Below are 18061 nucleotides of genomic sequence, written 5' to 3' on the forward strand. Positions count from 1 at the left end.
AGGCTGAGCAGGGTGCATCAGTGAATGGACGGTGCAGGGAGAGGCTGAGCAGAGAGTGCAGCAGTGAAGGGAGGGTGCAGAGTGCAACAGTGAAGGGACGGCACCGTAAGAGGCTGAGGAGAGAGTGCAGCAGTGAGTGATGGTGCAGTGGAGAAGTGAGGGCTGCAGCCTGAATGGGGGGGCTGAGCAGAGAGTGCAGCAATAAAGGGACGATGCAATGGGGGGCTGAGCAGAGAGTGCGTCAGTGAAGGGATGGTGCAGGGAGAGGCTGAGGAGAGTGCAGCAGTGAAGGGACGATGCAATGGGGGGCTGAGCATAGAGTGCATCAGTGAAGGGACGGTGCAAGGAGAGGCTGAGGAGAGTGCGTCAGTGAAGGGACAGTGCCGGGACAGTGCAGGGAGAGGCTGAGGAGAGAGTGCATCAGTGAAGGGACAGTGCAGGGAGAGGCTGAGCAGAGAGTGCAGCAGTGAAGGGATGGTGCAGTGAGAGGCTGAGGAGAGTGCAGCAGTGAAGGGACGGTGCAGTGGGGATGAGGAGTGAGTGCAGCAGTGAAGTGACGGTGCAGTGAGAGGCGGAGGAGAGTACAGCAGTGAAGGGACGGTGCAAGGAGAGGCTAAGGAGAGAGTGCAGCAATAAGGGGACGGTGCAGGGAGAGGCTGAGGAGAGAGTGCATCAGTGAAGGGCCGGTGCAGGGAGAGGCTGAGGAGAGAGTGCATCAGTGAAGGAATGGTGCAGGGAGAGGCTCAGGAGAGAGTGCAGCAGTGAAGGGATGGTGCAGTGAGAGACTGAGGAGAGTGCACCAGTGATGGGATGGTGCAGGGAGAGGCTGAGGAGAGTGCAGCAGTGAAGGGACGATGCAATGGGGGGCTGAGCAGAGAGTGCATGAGTGAAGGGACAGTGCAGAGAGAGGCTGAGGAGAGTGCAGCAGTGAAGGGACGATGCAATGGGAGGCTGAGCAGAGAGTGCATCAGTGAATGGACGGTGCAGGGAGAGGCTGAGCAGAGAGTGCAGCAGTGAAGGGAGGGTGCAGAGTGCAACAGTGAAGGGACGGTACCTTAAGAGGCTGAGGAGAGAGTGCAGCAGTGAGTGATGGTGCAGTGGAGGAGTGAGGGCTGCAGCCTGGATGGGGGGGGCTGAGCAGAGAGTGCAGCAATGAAGGGACGATGCAATGGGGGCTGAGCAGAGAGTGCGTCAGTGAAGGGATGGTGCAGGGAGAGGCTGAGGAGAGTGAAGGGACGATGCAATGGGGGGATGAGCAGAGAGTGCATCAGTGAAGGGATGGTGCAGGGACAGTGCAGGGAGAGGCTGAGGAGAGAGTGCAGCAGTGAAGGGACAGTGCAGGGAGAGGCTGAGCAGAGAGTGCAGCAGTGAAGGGATGGTGCAAGGAGAGGCTAAGGAGAGAGTGTAGCAATAAAGGGACGGTGCAGGGAGAGGCTGAGGAGAGAGTGCATCAATGAAGGGCCGGTGCAGGGAGAGGCTGAGGAGAGAGTGCATCAGTGAAGGGATGGTGCAGGGAGAGGCTGAGGAGAGAGTGCAGCAGTGAAGGGATGGTGCAGTGAGAGACTGAGGAGAGTGCACCAGTGAAGGGAGGGTGCAGGGAGAGGCTGAGGAAAGTGCAGCAGTGAAGGGACGATGCAATGGGGGGCTGAGCAGAGAGTGCATGAGTGAAGGGACGGTGCAGGGAGAGGCTGAAGAGAGTGCAGCAGTGAAGGGACGATGCAATGGGAGGCTGAGCAGAGAGTGCATCAGTGAATGGACGGTGCAGTGAGAGGTGGAGGAGAGTGCAGCAGTGAAGGGACGGTGCAAGGAGAGGCTAAGGAGAGAGTGCAGCAATAAAGGGACGGTGCAGGGAGAGACTGAGGAGAGAGTGCATCAGTGAAGGGCCGGTGCAGGGAGAGGCTGAGGAGAGAGTGCATCAGTGAAGGGATGTTGCAGGGAGAGGCTGAGGAGAGAGTGCAGCAGTGAAGGGATAGTACCGTGAGAGGCTGAGAGAGAGTGCAGCAGTGAGTGATGGTGCAGTGGAGGAGTGAGGGCTGCAGCGTGGATGGGGGCTGAGCAGAGAGTACAGCAGTGAAGCGATGGTGCAGTGGGAGGTTGAGGAGAGTGCAGCAGTGAAGGGATGGTGCAGTGAGAGGCTGAGGAAAGTGCAGCAGTGAAGGGACGATGCAATGGGGGGCTGAACAGAGAGTGCATCAGTGAAGGGACGGTGTAGGGAGAGGCTGAGGAGAGTGCAGCAGTAAAGGGACGATGCAATGGGGGGCTGAGCAGAGAGTGCATCAGTGAAGGGACGGTGCAGGGAGAGGCTAGTGAGATAGATAAGGATTGAGGTAGTGTAAGAGAGAGTGAAAGTGACTTAGTGAGATAGAAAGAGAGAGAGTGAGTTAGTGAGATAGAGAGTGACGTAGTGAGTTGGAGAGAGAGAGTGAACTTGTGAGCTAGTGAGATAGAGAGTGAGTCAGCGAGAGAGTTGTAGTTCTTTTTTGAGTGAGTGAGTTGTGTTATAGTTAGGTAGTGAGAGTGATATCGAAATAGATAGAGTGATGTTATGGAGAGAGTTAGTGAGAGAGAGAGTGAGATAGTGTTATAGATATAATTTGAGTAGTGATGTAGTTATTTTTGTTTTGTGGGAGAGTGAAGTAGATATAGAGTGAGGTAGTGAGAGATAGAGAGAGTGAGGTAGTGAAAGAATGAGGTAGTGAGGGTGAGAGTTGTTGTGCTGTATTGAGATAGAAACAGAGCAATGTTGTGAAGTAGTGAGCTAGAGAGAGAGTGAGGTAGTGTATGAGAGAGTGAAAGTGAGTTAGTGTATTTGAGAGAGAGAGTGCGGTAGTGAGATAGAGAGAGAGTGAAGTAGTGATTTAGAGAGAGAGTGAAGTTGTGTGGTAGTGAGAGAGTGATGTAGTGAACTTTAGAGAGAGTGTGTCGTGATATAGTGAGAGAGATAGTGAGATAGAAATAGAGTGAGGTAGTATATAGAGAGAGTGTGAGGTAGTGAGATAGAGAGAGAGTGAAGCAGTGAGTTAGAGAGAGAGAGTGAAGTTGTGAGGTAGTGAGAGTGTTATAGTGAATTTGAGAGAGTGTGCGTGATATAGTGAGGCAGTGAGAGTGAGATAGTAATAGATAGAGTGAGGTAGTGATGTAGAGAGAGTGAGGTAGTGAGATAGAGAGAGTGAAGTTGTGTGTTAGAGAGATAGTTACTGTGGTAGTGATATGGTGATGCTGTGAGAAAGAGAGAGTTGAGTAGTGAGGTAGAGATTGAGGTAGAGAGAGAGTGAATGAGAGATAATGTAGTAGTGTGAGAGATAGTGAGGTAGTGAGAGAGATAGTGAGTTAGTGAAAGAGAGAGTGAGGTAGTGAGAGAGAGAGTAAGGTAGTGAGAGAGCGAGTGAGGTAGTGAGAGAGAGAGAGTTCGAAGAGACGGTATAGTGGCGCTGAGGAGAGAGTGAAGGGATGGTGAAGTGAGAGGCTGAGGAGAGTGCAGCAGTGAAGGGACGGTTCAGTGGGGATGAGGAGTGAGTGCAGCAGTGAAGTGACGGTGCAGTGAGAGGCTGAGGAGAGTGCAGCAGTGAAGGGACGGTGCAAGGAGAGGCTAAGGAGAGAGTGCATCAGTGAAGGGCCGGTGCAGGGAGAGGCTGAGGAGAGAGTGCATCAGTGAAGGGATGGTGCAGGGAGATGCTGAGGAGAGAGTGCAGCAGTGAAGGGATGGTGCAGTGAGAGGCTGAGGAGAGAGTGCAGCAGTGAAGGGATGGTGCAGTGAGAGACTGAGGAGAGTGCACCAGTGAAGGGACAGTGCAGGGAGAGGCTGAGGATAGTGCAGCAGTGAAGGGACGATGCAATAGGGGGCTGAGCAGAGAGTGCATGAGTGAAGGGACAGTGCAGGTAGAGGCTGAGGAGAGTGCAGCAGTGAAGGGACGATGCAATGGGAGGCTGAGCAGAGAGTGCATCAGTGAATGGACGGTGCAGGGAGAGGCTGAGCAGAGAGTGCAGCAGTGAAGGGAGGGTGCAGAGTGCAACAGTGAAGGGACGGTATAGTGGAGCTGAGGAGAGAGTGAAGGGATGGTGCAGTGAGAGGCTGAGGAGAGTGCATCAGTGAAGGGACGGTACCGTAAGAGACTGAGGAGAGAGTGCAGCAGTGAGTGATGGTGCAGTAGAGGAGTGAGGGCTGCAGCCTGGTTGGGGGGGCTGAGCAGAGAGTGCAGCAATAAAGGGACGATGCAATGGGGGGCTGAGCAGAGAGTGCGTCAGTGAAGGGATGGTGCAGGGAGAGGCTGAGGAGAGTGCAGCAGTGAAGGGACGATGCAATGGGGGGCTGAGCATAGAGTGCAGCAGTGAAGCGAAGGCGCAGGGAGAGGCTGAGGAGAGAGTGCTGCAGTGAAGGGATGGTGCAGTGATAGGCTGAGGAGAGTGCATCAGTGAAGGGATGGTGCAGTGAGAGGCTGAGGAAAGTGCAGCAGTGAAGGGACGATGCAATGGGGGGCTGAACAGAGAGTGCATCAGTGAAGGGACGGTGCAGGGAGAGGCTGAGGAGAGTGCAGCAGTGAAGGGACGATGCAATGGGGGGCTGAGCAGAGAGTGCATCAGTGAAGGGACGGTGCAGGGAGAGGCTGAGGAGAGAGTGCAGCAGTGAAAGGATGGTGCAGTGAGAGACTAAGGAGAGTGCAACAGTGAAGAGACGGTATAGTGGAGCTGAGGAGAGAGTGAAGGGATGGTGCAGTAAGAGGCTGAGGAGAGTGCATCAGTGAAGCGATGGTACCGTGAGAGGCTGAGGAGAGAGTGCAGCAGTGAGTGATGGTGCAGTGGAGGAGTGAGGGCTGCAGCCTGGATGGGGAGGGGGGGGCTGAGCAGAGAGTGGAGCAGTGAAGCGATGGCGCAGGGAGAGGCCGAGGAGAGAGTGCAGCAGTAAAAGGACAGTGCAGCGTAAAAATAAAAATATGCCTTACCTCCAACATAGCTAAATGTAAGGCCTGGTAACAGAAGTGACCAGGACTCCAGCGTGCACCAACAATGTTAAATTCTCCAGTCAAAAGTATATCGTGTTTTAGTCACACATTTAATCAAAATTCATTGTATAGCTTCACCAATTGTATAACATTTCAAGTGAATATCATGGAAATAGTCCAACAAATAATTAATATAGTCAAATGCAAGATACAAAAATTACACAAAAATAAATTACATCTCAAATTGCATAAACCCAATGCATTTCGGGGCTTGTGCCCCTTCGTCAGGGGTCGCAAACTATGGACTTACGAATCCACTCATGGATTCGATGAATAGCGTGGCGCGCAACGGCGCGTGATCTGAATACTTGCAGTTGATGCAACTGCTAGGCAAAGGATGAGGCGTGTTTACCCTGTCGTAGTTCAATGTGCGCTATGAGTCGGCAGTTCAACGAGGTGACACACGCAAAATTCGACCGGCTTGTTCAAGAAGTCATCCGCATCCGCACTATCGTGCAAGTATTCAGATCACGCGCCGTTGCGCGCCACGCTATTCATCGAATCCATGAGTGGATTCGTAAGTCCATAGTTTGCGACCCCTGACGAAGGGGCACAAGCCCCGAAATGCATTGGGTTTATGCAATTTGAGATGTAATTTATTTTTGTGTAATTTTTGTATCTTGCATTTGACTATATTAATTATTTGTTGGACTATTTCCATGATATTCACTTGAAATGTTATACAATTGGTGAAGCTATACAATGAATTTTGATTAAATGTGTGACTAAAACACGATATACTTTTGACTGGAGAATTTAACATTGTTGGTGCACGCTGGAGTCCTGGTCACTTCTGTTACCAGGCCTTACATTTAGCTATTTAATAGTGTGCAGGCACTAATCCAACGCGCACACATACCGTACAAACAGGTTAAATTGGATTCATGAGTGCAGTCCCCACACACATTTATTGTTTACATTTACCTCCAACATAAACTAAAATCAACATACATACCTGTCTGAACAACTCCGTGCACAGCGGTGCACATGGCTGAAGGGAATCACCACGGGCCATGTTGAACCTAGAAAAGAGAGAATAAACATAAGATTAGAAAAAAAAACCAAAATGGCTTACCTCTGAACGAAAACAACAACAACATACATACCCGTCTAAAGAACTTGAAATATAAAACAATTTACCCTGACCTGTAGTTCGCAGCACAGACGATGAAGTCTAGAGTCAACTAAAGATATCGCTACATGGAATTGAAATGTAAAATGTGCACACACAGTCATATTAAATGCAAAACATTACTATCTCCTAAACACTTTTTTGTCCTGAGGAATCAATTAAAAAAACAGCTAAACAATATCTATATATCTTAAAGAAACAATTAGCAATTATCTACTATCGATAAAATACAATGTCTAAAAAAAATACGCCATATGGCATTGTCATTTGTATTGGCATTAGCTTTGTTTTTTGCATATGTGATACCTATTGCATTAGCAGAGAGAGAGTGAGGTAGTGAGATAGAGAGAGCGAGTGAAGTATTGAAATAGAGAGAGAGTGAGGTAGTGAGAGAGAGTGAGGTAGATAGAGACTGAGGTAGTAAAGAGTGAGGTAGTGAGGGAGAGGGATGCTGTGAGGTAGTGAGATATAAGCATAGAGTGATGTTGTGATGTAGTGAGATAGAGAAAGAGAGAGTGAAAGTGAGATAGTGAGATAGAAAGAGTGAGGTAGTGAGATAGAGAGTGATTGAGGTAGTGAGTTAGAGAAAGAGAGTGAAGTTGTGAGGTTGTGAGCTAGAGAGTGAGGTAGTGATGTTTTGAGAGAGAGAAGTTGTGAGATAGTGAGGTAGTGAGATAGAGTGGAGTAGTGAGGTAGAGAGTTATGTAGTGAGAGTGAGGTAGACAGAGAGTGAGGTAGTGAAAGAATGAGGGAGAGGGATGTTGTGAGGTAGTGAGATATAAACAGAGATTTTTTTTATCATAAATAAATGGCATTGTCATTTACATTGCCAATACCTTAATCGTTCAATAATGGCATTGTCATTTACAATGCCAATAGCTTAATCGCTCGCATATGCATGACCTATTGCATTTACACCCACACAGAGCCACACACACACAAAGCTACACACACACACAGAGCCACCCACACAGAGCCACCCACGCACACACAGAGCCACCCACGCACACACAGAGCCACCCATGCACACACAGCTTTCACAGCCCACACAGCTTTCACAGCCCACACAGCTTTCACAGCCCACACAGCTTTCACAGCCCACACAGCTTTCACAGCCCACACAGCTCTCACAGCCCACACAGCTCTCACAGCCCACACAGCTCTCACAGCCCACACAGCCCACACAGCCCACACAGCCCACACAGCCCACACAGCTCTCACAGCCCACACAGCTCTCACAGCCCACACAGCTCTCACAGCCCACACAGCTCTCACAGCCCACACAGCTCTCACAGCCCACAAAGCTCTCACAGCCCACAAAGCTCTCACAGCCCACAAAGCTCTCATAGCCCACGCAGCTTTCACAGCCCACGCAGCTCTCACAGCCCACACAGCTCTCACAGCCCACGCAGCACTCACAGCCCTCACAGAGTTCCAATCCCACCCAGGCACTCTCCCACAGTGGCCGGAAGTGAGCCCCCCCCCAATGGGATGCTGGCAAGGGGTTAGAGGCCAGGCTCACCCGAGGGTCCCGGGGAGCAGCGTCTGGAGGCAGGAGTCACTGACCGGAGGGAGAGGCCTCCAGAGACAGCTTTCCATCTCTAACCTCATGTTAGCACAACACAGCACTCTCCCACAGTGGCCGGAAGTGATCCCCCCCCCCAAGGGGATGCTGGCAAGGGGTTAGAGGCCAGGCTAACCTGAGGGTCCCGGGGAGCAACGTCTGGAGGCAGGAGGCACTGACCGGAGGGAGAGGCCTCCAGAGACAGCTTTACATCTCTAACCTCATGTTAGCACAACACACACCTTGTTTGTCATGCTCCCCAGCCCCACACAAGCTCACCTGACCGATCTCGCCGCCTCCAGTCTGTGGTCCCAAAGCGATCGCCGAATCGTTCCGGTTTGGACGGGCTACTGAGTGTCTCTTGCCCTTTCTCAATCAGCCTCTGGGCTCAGCACAGGTCCAGGTCCGTCCTCACGGCCCACCCAACACGGTGCAACCGGGCTCATTTCCTTTTCCGTGGGCCAATCTACCCTCGTGGGCAGTCAAGCAATGCAGGAGCCCCTCCGTATTTCTGGGTCTCCGCTGGCAGTTCTCTTGTTGGAGCCGGCGGCTCTCCCAGTTTACAGCCTCCGCAACAGTGCAGCCGAGGACGTGGGGTGCTTAACGATCCGGTCCCGGAATGTCCAGAACGGTCCCCGGTCCTGCTGGCGGCGAGAGAGGCTCTGGGGCCTGGTGTAGAAAGGCACGCCGGGGCCTCAAGTTTCGCGGCTGCCCGGGGGCCCCTGGGTGGTGAGCGGGCCGAATGAAAGGAGAGGCGTGGGGCGGCTGGCGGTCTATACCCGCCCCAACGCTGACTCTGCCGGACTGCCCATATTTGTCATCGGTGGCCCGTGAGAGCTCAGCGGTGCAGTTGCCGGCCGCCGGGGTGATTCTGTATGCGACGAGGAGACGCAGAGATGCCCAAACAGACAGCGAAAATACACGGAGAGCGGGAGGGGGGCGGGAAACAGACAGGGGAGACGCAGAGACGCCCACCGAAACAGACAGGGGAAAGAAGGCACAAACGGACAGCGAAAATACACGGAGAGCGGGAGGGGGGCGGGAAAGAGACAGGGGGAGACACAGTGACGCCCACCGAAACAGACAGGGGAAAGAAGGCACAAACGAACAGCAAAAATACACGGAGAGCGGGAGGGGGGCGGGAAACAGTCAGGGGGAGACGCAGAGACGCCCACCGAAACAGACAGGGGAAAGAAGGCACAAACGAACAGCAAAAATACACGGAGAGCGGGAGGGGGGCGGGAAACAGACAGGGGGAAGAAGGCACGGAGGGAAACAGACACGATCTTACCTTCACTGCGAAGGATCCAAAATGGCGGACACAAGCTTCCGGATTTTTAGGATTTGTGGGCGTGGTTTTGATGTTCTGAGTGACAGACAACGTCACTGTCTGAAGAACATCAAAAATTACGCCCCCAAATCCGAAAAGGACGGGGCTACATCGGAGTGACGGATCTCTCCTCCAATGGCTGGCCTCCGTTTAGGAAGCCAGCCAATGAAGGAGAGACAGGGCAGGGAGGCGGGACCTTCTGCGCTACTAAGAGTCATTAAATCTCCGGCCTAAGACTGCGCAAGCGCAGCCTTTTAGGCCTTCGACCTAAAAAGGTTTGCATTTATATAGCGCTTGCAACTCTTGATGGGGTGTTGAAGCATTTTTTCGGCGAGTAGAACACTGTGGAACTCATAAAGGATTACTGGTTAATTAGTCTAGTGAAAATATGCAAGACATTTGAGTGGTGGACAGCTGCGGTCCGTGCAGGTAACAGCGGTGGGGCTGTGAAAGGGGGTGGGAGATTCCGAGGGATGACGCAGAGGGAAAATTCAATAATTCATTCATTTTCCCTCTGCATCGTCCTTCGGAATCCCCTCTTACACGGCTACACCGTCCCAGCGCTGTTACCTTCACGGTCCGCAGCTGGTGGTGGTTTAGAAAGGCTTATTTTGGGGGATCTGTATAGTAAAAAGAGGTATGAGAAGATGCAAGGAGGAGTGGAGTAGGGAAGAGTACCAAAAGGGTATTTTGGGGGTTATAGTAGTGGTATGGGGTTTAGGATGAATGAGAGAGTGGAAGTAATGGATACATTGATAGAGGTATAGGGTGAGAAATAGGCTAGTGCATTGTAAAGAGCAGTAGAAAGAGGTTTGAGATGAGTCAGAGGGTTGAGCTAGAGGACATATTGAGAGCAGTTTAGGGTGAAAAATAGGGTAGCACATTGGATATAGTGAATTAGAAGAAAAGTACTAAGTAAATAAAAGTAATATATATATAGATGCAAAAGTAATAAAGATATAGATTCATAAGTACATGGAAGGTATATAGATGCATAAAGGAAGGTAGTATATGTAGATTAAATATGCATTAAATAAACTCTGGCTTTCAAGTGCTGTTGTATTTTTAATTAGTTTTTTTTATATATATATATATGTATTTTTGTAGATCAATAGTGAAGCAATTGTCGATTAATAGTTATGATAAAAAGATTTACTTATTTATGCAGTCACTTTTATGCATGTTAAAAACATAGAAATATGAAACTATCAGTAATATGTACATTTGTTATGTTATGTTAATTTATTTTATAATGCTCACAGCTACCCAAAAAGGGCTTCCCAGCGCAAGCCAACAGAAGCTCAGCAATGATCTGACATTAGCAGTGTTGATTAAAAAAACAAGTTTTTAATTGTTTACGAAAGTTGGGGAGCAGGTTCTCCCTCCGCATTGCAGCAGGTAAGGAATTCCACAGTCGGGCCCCAGCAGAGAGAACGATAGCCCAGTGCCCACCCATTCTTGACAACTCAATCCTGGGAATCACAAAAAGCTCATCCGAAGAAGAGCGAAGTAGTCGAGCAGGATGGTAAGGGCGAACCAGATCTTGTGAGTATTTAGGAGCAGAACCAATCTTAATTCTGAACATATAACACAGGGCTTTAAATTTTATACGATGTTCTACTTTAAGCCAATGCAGTTCTCTCAGAGCATTACCCGTGTTAGACATTCTAGGAAGTCCACATAGCAATCGGGCTGCAGAATTTTGCACCACGTGAAGCCGTTTGTTAAGTAAAACTAATGAATATCTAGATATGAAGAAAAAAATTAAACATTAGTATTCTACATGTTTATAAAAAGCGATACATGTATAAAGGTACATATTTATAGTAAAAATAAATGCTTATGTACAGAGGGATATGCTGTATAATTTTATCTGTTTGTGCATGGTGATTATGTGGGGGAGAGCCAATTCTTGAGTAGTTTTCTAAAGATAAGGTGGTTATCCATGGATCTTATGTTGGTGGGTAAAGAGTTCCATAGTTTGGCTGCTTGAACAGAGAATGATGTGCCACCCATTGTTTTTTTCTTGTATCTTGGGATTTTGAGGCGAGGTGCCAGCCTATGACATGAATAATGACCACTATGCATAGAGATAAAATAAATTGTAAACCTTTGCGCAGAGAGTTGAACCATAGTCATTAATTTCTGTGAATAATCTACACAGTTCAACCAAAAAAGTTGAAATGCTTTTTTCGAGACAAAATAGCGCCAAATCGGACCAAAGTCAAAGGAGCGTTTTACCGAATGGCTAAGCAAGATAGGCCGCTTCAAGGACAGCAAACAACAACTAAATGTAACAATGAAGTTCCTACTCAAATAGGTATATTGCAAAGAGAATAGCAGCCCTTAAATCACACTTAGGTTCCAGAATAACACCTAATCCCAACAAGCATCGCAAAATCAATGGGTATTGCCTATGACAGGGCTATTGGCTTTGCAAATGTCTTTTAGCCATGTTGTATAGCAGCACGACAGCTGTGCAGCATGGGTGAAAGTAAAATAAATAAACAAATAAATACTATGACACTTTCATTGATGGCAGCATCATAGCACATTTTATTTGTTGGTGGTGGGATGTTTGAGGAAAGTAACAAAGGAAGGAGGATGGGCTGGTGGGGTCAAGCAACACGGACAACAATGGAAGGAGGGTGTCAGGGCAGCTTATATCAAGCAAAATGGACGAGGATGGATGAGTGATGGCTAGCAACATAAATGATGGGTAGGAGAAAGCAACATGGACACGAGAAGGAGGAAAGAACACTAAGGGGAGAGAAGTACATGAATGAGCCTGCTGAAAAAGATGCACTTTGGTGGAGTGCCTAAGGCCAAAGAAAAAAGTAGTGCCTACAAAATGAGCAGTAGAAGGACAAGTAATACTTCCATACTCCAGGGGAGGGGAAAAGCACACAAAGAGAAAGGAAGCCTAAGGTAGCCGACCAATAAGAAGCTAGCAAATGAGAGTGACAACAAAGACAACCAATGTTAATCCATAAGCGGCCTCTAAACCCAGTGTTAGAAAACAAAAGTTCTCAAAAAGATAGCACATTTGTTGTCTAGGCGAGACCTTACAAGTAGTACTCTCCTGCATCTAGGGCACACTAAAAGATGGGCAATGACTGAGCCTATTTTTGCACGTCTGGAATCTGCACTCAACCAGTGTGGTTTTCTTTCCCTGATATGTGATCTATATTAATACCACACTGAGCAGGGCTAGAATTCCCTTAGTTGCATGAGAACTCCCCTCTCTATGTAAGCATGCCCAAAATGACAGATTCAGAGCCACTCAAATTATGAGGCTTTTACCGCCAGGGTTTAGCACATTTAATGGTCCTGATAAATGCCTGGTAAACTTACACCGTTTTATAGGCAGAAACATGTTGACTGACGTTATTATTGGTTGGAATTAACCAAACAGTTAATTTTGCATAAATTCCCAACACATAACAAAAAAATGTTACCTGTGTCCTAGAGATCTACAAATAAAGTATATTTTTTTGAGACACTTTTATTATAATATTTTCACTGCACGCCTTCACACAAAAACCCGCTCCGCAGTAGACCTGGCGTCGTTGCACACTAAAGAGGCACTCGGCCTCTTTAGTGGGGCCCAATGATGAAGCATGTCACCGACCAAGTCGGTGAGTGAGGGCTTTCTTAACTGACCGAAGTCAGGCCAGTTTTCATTCTTGCTCCATATTGTGGTTATTTTCATACCACTGACCTCTCTTTTTTTGTTTGACTAGCGTAAATAATGCGCCATGTTGCACCATATTTATGAAGTGACGCATCTAGGCAGATGAGTCACTTCGTAAACCCCTGCGCTACATTGTACCTGCATCAGGTATAATGTATTCAGGGTGGGTGTTCCCCCACATCAAAGCCTTGTAGAAGTGGTGCATTGAAATCTATAAGATTTCAGAGCGCCACTTCTAGGACGCCATTGCGTCAAAACCTTACGCCATCCTCATGCCAGGCATAAGGGTGATGCAGGCCCTTTCACATGGGGCTTGCCCCATGTGATCGGACACATTGCTGGAGTTGCATCTGTTTTCAGACACACCCCAGCAATGCATCACTTTTGCGCAAACAGATACGTCAGTAATACTGACGTATCTGTAACTCCTTGCGACATAATGCTCCATAGTGTAAATATGGCGCATCTATGGTGTCGCAAGGAGGGCGCACAGAGAAGTGTTGCATTGCTGCTTTGTCGTAGAGATGCAACACCTTGCATAAATGAGGCCCCCAATCAATTAATGCCTTTTCAAAATGTTTTACATTACACTGCATATTTTGCCTTTGCTTGCTATACAATTTAGCCACCCCTGTTGAATACGTTTTCCTCCCCTGCCGCATATTTCCAAGGAGTCTGGATATATTGAAGGAGTCATATGGTAAAAACATATCCATGCCGCCTTAAAGCCAAATGGTTCATTTCCAATAACTGGGCCTTTTACCATTTTTTGACTGCTGTTTTCAAAGTAGTAATTGGCCTTTCTCCAAACGACCTGTCTGAAATACTGCCTAAATGCACACATGCTTGAGCCTACAATTCAACAATCATAGCTTTCAAGTTCATTCTAAATCACCATGCACCACTTCCAGTCTTTCTGCCTCTGCATTGGAACTCTCACCCACCACACCTATAGGCCACACTGACCCTATGAAAATTCCAAAATCGCATTGAAATGTCACTTTTTCAACTTCAAAGAAGGTGGTGTTTAGTCCCTTGTCCGATCCTATTATTAATATGCAGGTACCAGGCCTGTATATATATATATATATATATATATATATATATATATTGTGTCTTCATCAAATTTAACCTCATAATTAATGCAAATAACCCACAGAACAACTATTCCTTTGTCTAGTCTACGTACAACTACCACACCCTCATTAATCTCTACAGCCATTAGTGCTATGTAAATCGTTCTAGGTGAAAATTCTGCCAGACGAGGTGGCGCGGGCCCAGTGTCCCTGCCGCTAGGGTTGGCCGGGCTAGTGGCCTCCTGAGGTAGGCGGTTTGAGTCCCCCAAGACCAATGATGGCGTCATAATAGAAATAGTTGAAGATGTTGCTGTCCCATTAAAATATAAAACTTTGCCAAAACGATGCGTTTTATGAGCATCTGTATAATATGGCCCTCCTTGCATAGGAAAACATAAAAATATGGGTCTGTGATGTTCAAAGCAGCTGCTGTTTTGATACTATGTTACGGTTGGTGTAAGAAGTGAACACCAGGGTGTGGGATTCCATTAAATGTTTTGCAAAATTCAATATGCAGAATTTTGTGAGGAAAGTGCAATTTAGGAAATATCTTCGTTGTCTAAAAGTCACTTGAGATACAAGTAAGCAGACTGGATTGAGAATAATATGTCTCCTGAATCACTTGTTCTGCTTGAATTTGAGTCCATAGAAAAAAGTTATGTACATTTTTTGGCGCCCATAAAATTCACACTCTTTCAAGAATATCAGCAATTCTGCAAATTTCATGGGCATAATAAAAAAAATTGCATGGGACCAGTGATTACTATTTTAGCAGGCTTTATGATATACATCTGTCTACTCCTAGTAGAGTGAGTGCCTTTAACAACATAACACATCAATGCCGCATCACTTAATCCTTGGTATAAGCAGAGTCTGTTCAAATGTGAAAACGCATTTTTTCAGCAAGAACTCAAGGGTTGAGTGGACTCTACTGGGATTTGGAAGTACTCAGTGCCTGATTGATCAACATTAATCTAAGGAATCATGGACAGAGAAACATCAATAATGACCTCTAGACTTTTGACCCTTGACTAAGAAGATGAACTATCAACCTCTATTTTGGAAAAAGCCTTAAAAATACATAGGCCAAGAGTTTGACCTTTCAGCAAATTAGCAGGACATTCATCTTCCAAGCACTCCCTTTTGGTCATTAGTCGGCTTCCAGACAGCAGCTTCCTTAGTCACAGTGCTGCTTGTACTGTGATGAGGAGCCAGTCACTGGGGCCGCTGAATAGCCTAGTGGTATTGGGAGCAGTTACACGTTGTAAACTGCAGAAGTGCAACCCCAAAAGAGAATTACCTCAAGCATTGGTGGAAGATGGAAATACTACTCCAAATTTTCTTGTGTGACTACAAACGAGTTTTTGGGCCTGATTTTATCATACCTTCTGCGTGTTTAAAGAAGCCTACAGAACAGATGTAAAATTGTCCTTTTTGTTTAGCTGTATTCTGGGACATGTAGTTCTTCCTTTTTGATGGAAAACAGATAAAAAAATATTCGATTAATTATTGGGATCTGACATAGGACTATCATCTATGGACTGTAATCTAAATTCACCTCTCTCATATTCTTGTGTGTTATTGTAAGAAGGTAAGAGCTGCTGTTCTTGTCTTAGTTTTTTCCCAATTGTCCCACTCTTCACAGGGTCTCATTACACGGGCCCACATAGTCTATATTGGGTCAGTACTAGACTTTCTCTCTGAATCAGGATTAGAAGATCCGCTCTAACTTCCAGATCTGTGTTGTTTCACCCCAATTTTCCACCTGTTGAAGGCAAGTGAAGTGTCTGTGGAAATATTTAGGAAGAATTAGGAATTGACAGGTGATTTGAGTCCAGAATTAAGGATTTTTCCAGCAAATCCTAATGAATAAATCGGCCTTCAGGGTCCCACTTGTAATCTACCGTAACTCTGCCCCATCGAGTTACCGATACCCCAAGTACTGGTAACTCCAAGGGCCAGAGTTGCCGGGGTCTTATAAGGGATATCCTAATAAGGCCACTAATCGGATGCTATGAACAGCTCTGCATCATTGGCAAACGACCATAGCAGTTTCTACGATAACTATTTGGGCTAGAAGGAAATGGAGTGGAACCCTGCAAAAAAATAAATAAGAATTATCTTGGCAGAAAAGGTCTCATTTCTGCTTGAAGTTCACTGCAGTCTGTCAAAGGGCGTCTGAGGTCCTCCAACCGCTGGATCTAGAGCAAAGTGAGCATGTCTTGGCAGGTGTGCAAAAGTATATCACAGCTTATATGGTCTTTCCACCTTTTGCGCCAAGCCAAAGCCAGTTCTTTATGTACACAGTGGGTCACCCGTTGTATCCTTATCAAAGTAAACATCTGAGGCATGAACTTCAAACCCTGTCTGGAGCAATGCCACCAAAGAAACCTGGATTTAATTTCAAGGGAAGGTAAGTGAGGGCAAAATGAATTATTCTAGGGCAGGAGTCCGAAGGAGTTGCCATGTTTGAGTGTTTTTCTCTAGCAGCAAAGTTAAATAAATTCTGACAGGCAGCATCCACACTGGAGTTTTAATGCAGTGCAAAAAATATATATCTTGTACGCAAAACCGTACGTTACCCTATTGTAATAGGTTCAGAAATTTATTACAAAAACACATTTTAATACGCATATTATATGAAATGTATCTGGCTGGTATCTTATGTGAAAACAGAATGCAAGGACATACATACCTCGTGTACAATTGCCACTTTAAATCACAGGGAAGACACTTATGTGGCTGTAGCATAAATCAGTTTCAGAGATTTCAGCAGACTTTTCTATTAAAACCTCTCCCCTAAGAGAACAAGCATTTACAATGCAACGGTCTCGCCTTTGCAAAAGTTTGAGCTATTGGCATTGTAAATGACAACATTTTTATTGATGTGTTCATTTTGAAAACAGATAAATAAATGGCAATGTCATTTACAATGCCAATAGCTTAATCTCTCACAAATGCGAGACCTATTGCATTTGCAATGCAATAGGTCGCGTATTTACGCAAGTTTGAGCTAATAACATTGCAAATAACAATGCGTTTTATTTATGTTTCAAAAACCAAAACATAATTAAACTGTCTCTCACACTGCTGTCTCTCTCACACTGCTGTCTCTCCATAGAACACATGTATGCTGTCTCTCACACTGCTGTCTCTCTCACACACACTGCTGTTTCTCACACTGTTGTCTTTCTTACACACAATGCTGTCTCTCACACTGCTTTCTCTCATACACACTGCTGTCTCCCTCACTGCAGGTGTGGGTTGTGGGAGGTGGGATGTGGGTTTCCAGCTCATATCTGGAGGGTAGGCGCTGCTGCGTTTCATGGGTATTTTTTTTTTACATACACCCCAGGGCGTTAGTGGTAGCTTCAGAACTTTTGTTTGTTGGGAGGGGAGGGATGTTGGGGCTCAGATCTCAGCCCAAAGCCCCGACCCCTCTTCATGACCTTGTGCCCTCATGTCTCGTAAGAGTGTGTAGTAGAGAGTGTGTAGTAGAGAGTAGTAGCGTGAGTAGTAGAGAGTGTGTAGTAGAGTAGTAGAGTGTGTGTAGTAGAGAGTGTGTAGTAGAGAGTGAGTAGTAGGGAGTGAGTAGTAGACAGTGTGTAGTAGGGAGTGAGTAGTAGAGAGTGTGTAGTAGAGTGTGTAGTAGAGAGTAGTAGAGTGAGTAGTAGAGATTGCGTAGCAGAGTAGTAGAGAGTGTGTAGAGAGTGTGTAGTATAGAGTAGTAGATAATAATAGAGAGTAGTAGAGAGTGTGAAGTAGAGTAGTGAGGCTGTAGTAGTGAGTGTAGTAGAGTGTGTAGTAGAGAGTAGTAGAGTGAGTGGTAGAGATTGTGTAGTAGAGTAGTAGAGAGTGTGTAGTAGAGTGTAGTAGCGTGAGTAGTAGAGATTGTGTAGTAGAGTAGTAGAGAGTGTGTAGTAGAGAGTGTGTAGTAGAGAGAGAGTAGTAGAGAGTGAGTAGTAGAGTGTGTAGTAGAGTGTGTAGTAGAGAGTAGTAGAGTGAGAAGTAGAGATTGAGTAGTAGATTAGTAGAGAGTGTGTAGTAGAGAGTGTGTAGTAGAGTGTGTAGTAGAGAGAGTGTAGGAGAGAGTGTGTAGTAGAGAGTGTAGTAGAGTGTGTAGTAAAGTGTGTAGTAGAGTGTGCAGTAGAGTGTGTAGTCGAGATTGAGTAGTAGAGAGTGTAGTAGAGAGTGTGTAGTAGAGAGTAGTAGAGAGTGTGTAGTAGACAGTGTGTAGTAGAGTGTGTAGTAGAGAGTGTAGTAAA

Source organism: Lissotriton helveticus, chromosome 7 (genome assembly GCF_964261635.1).
Source record: "Lissotriton helveticus chromosome 7, aLisHel1.1, whole genome shotgun sequence".
Lineage (NCBI taxonomy): Eukaryota > Metazoa > Chordata > Amphibia > Caudata > Salamandridae > Lissotriton > Lissotriton helveticus.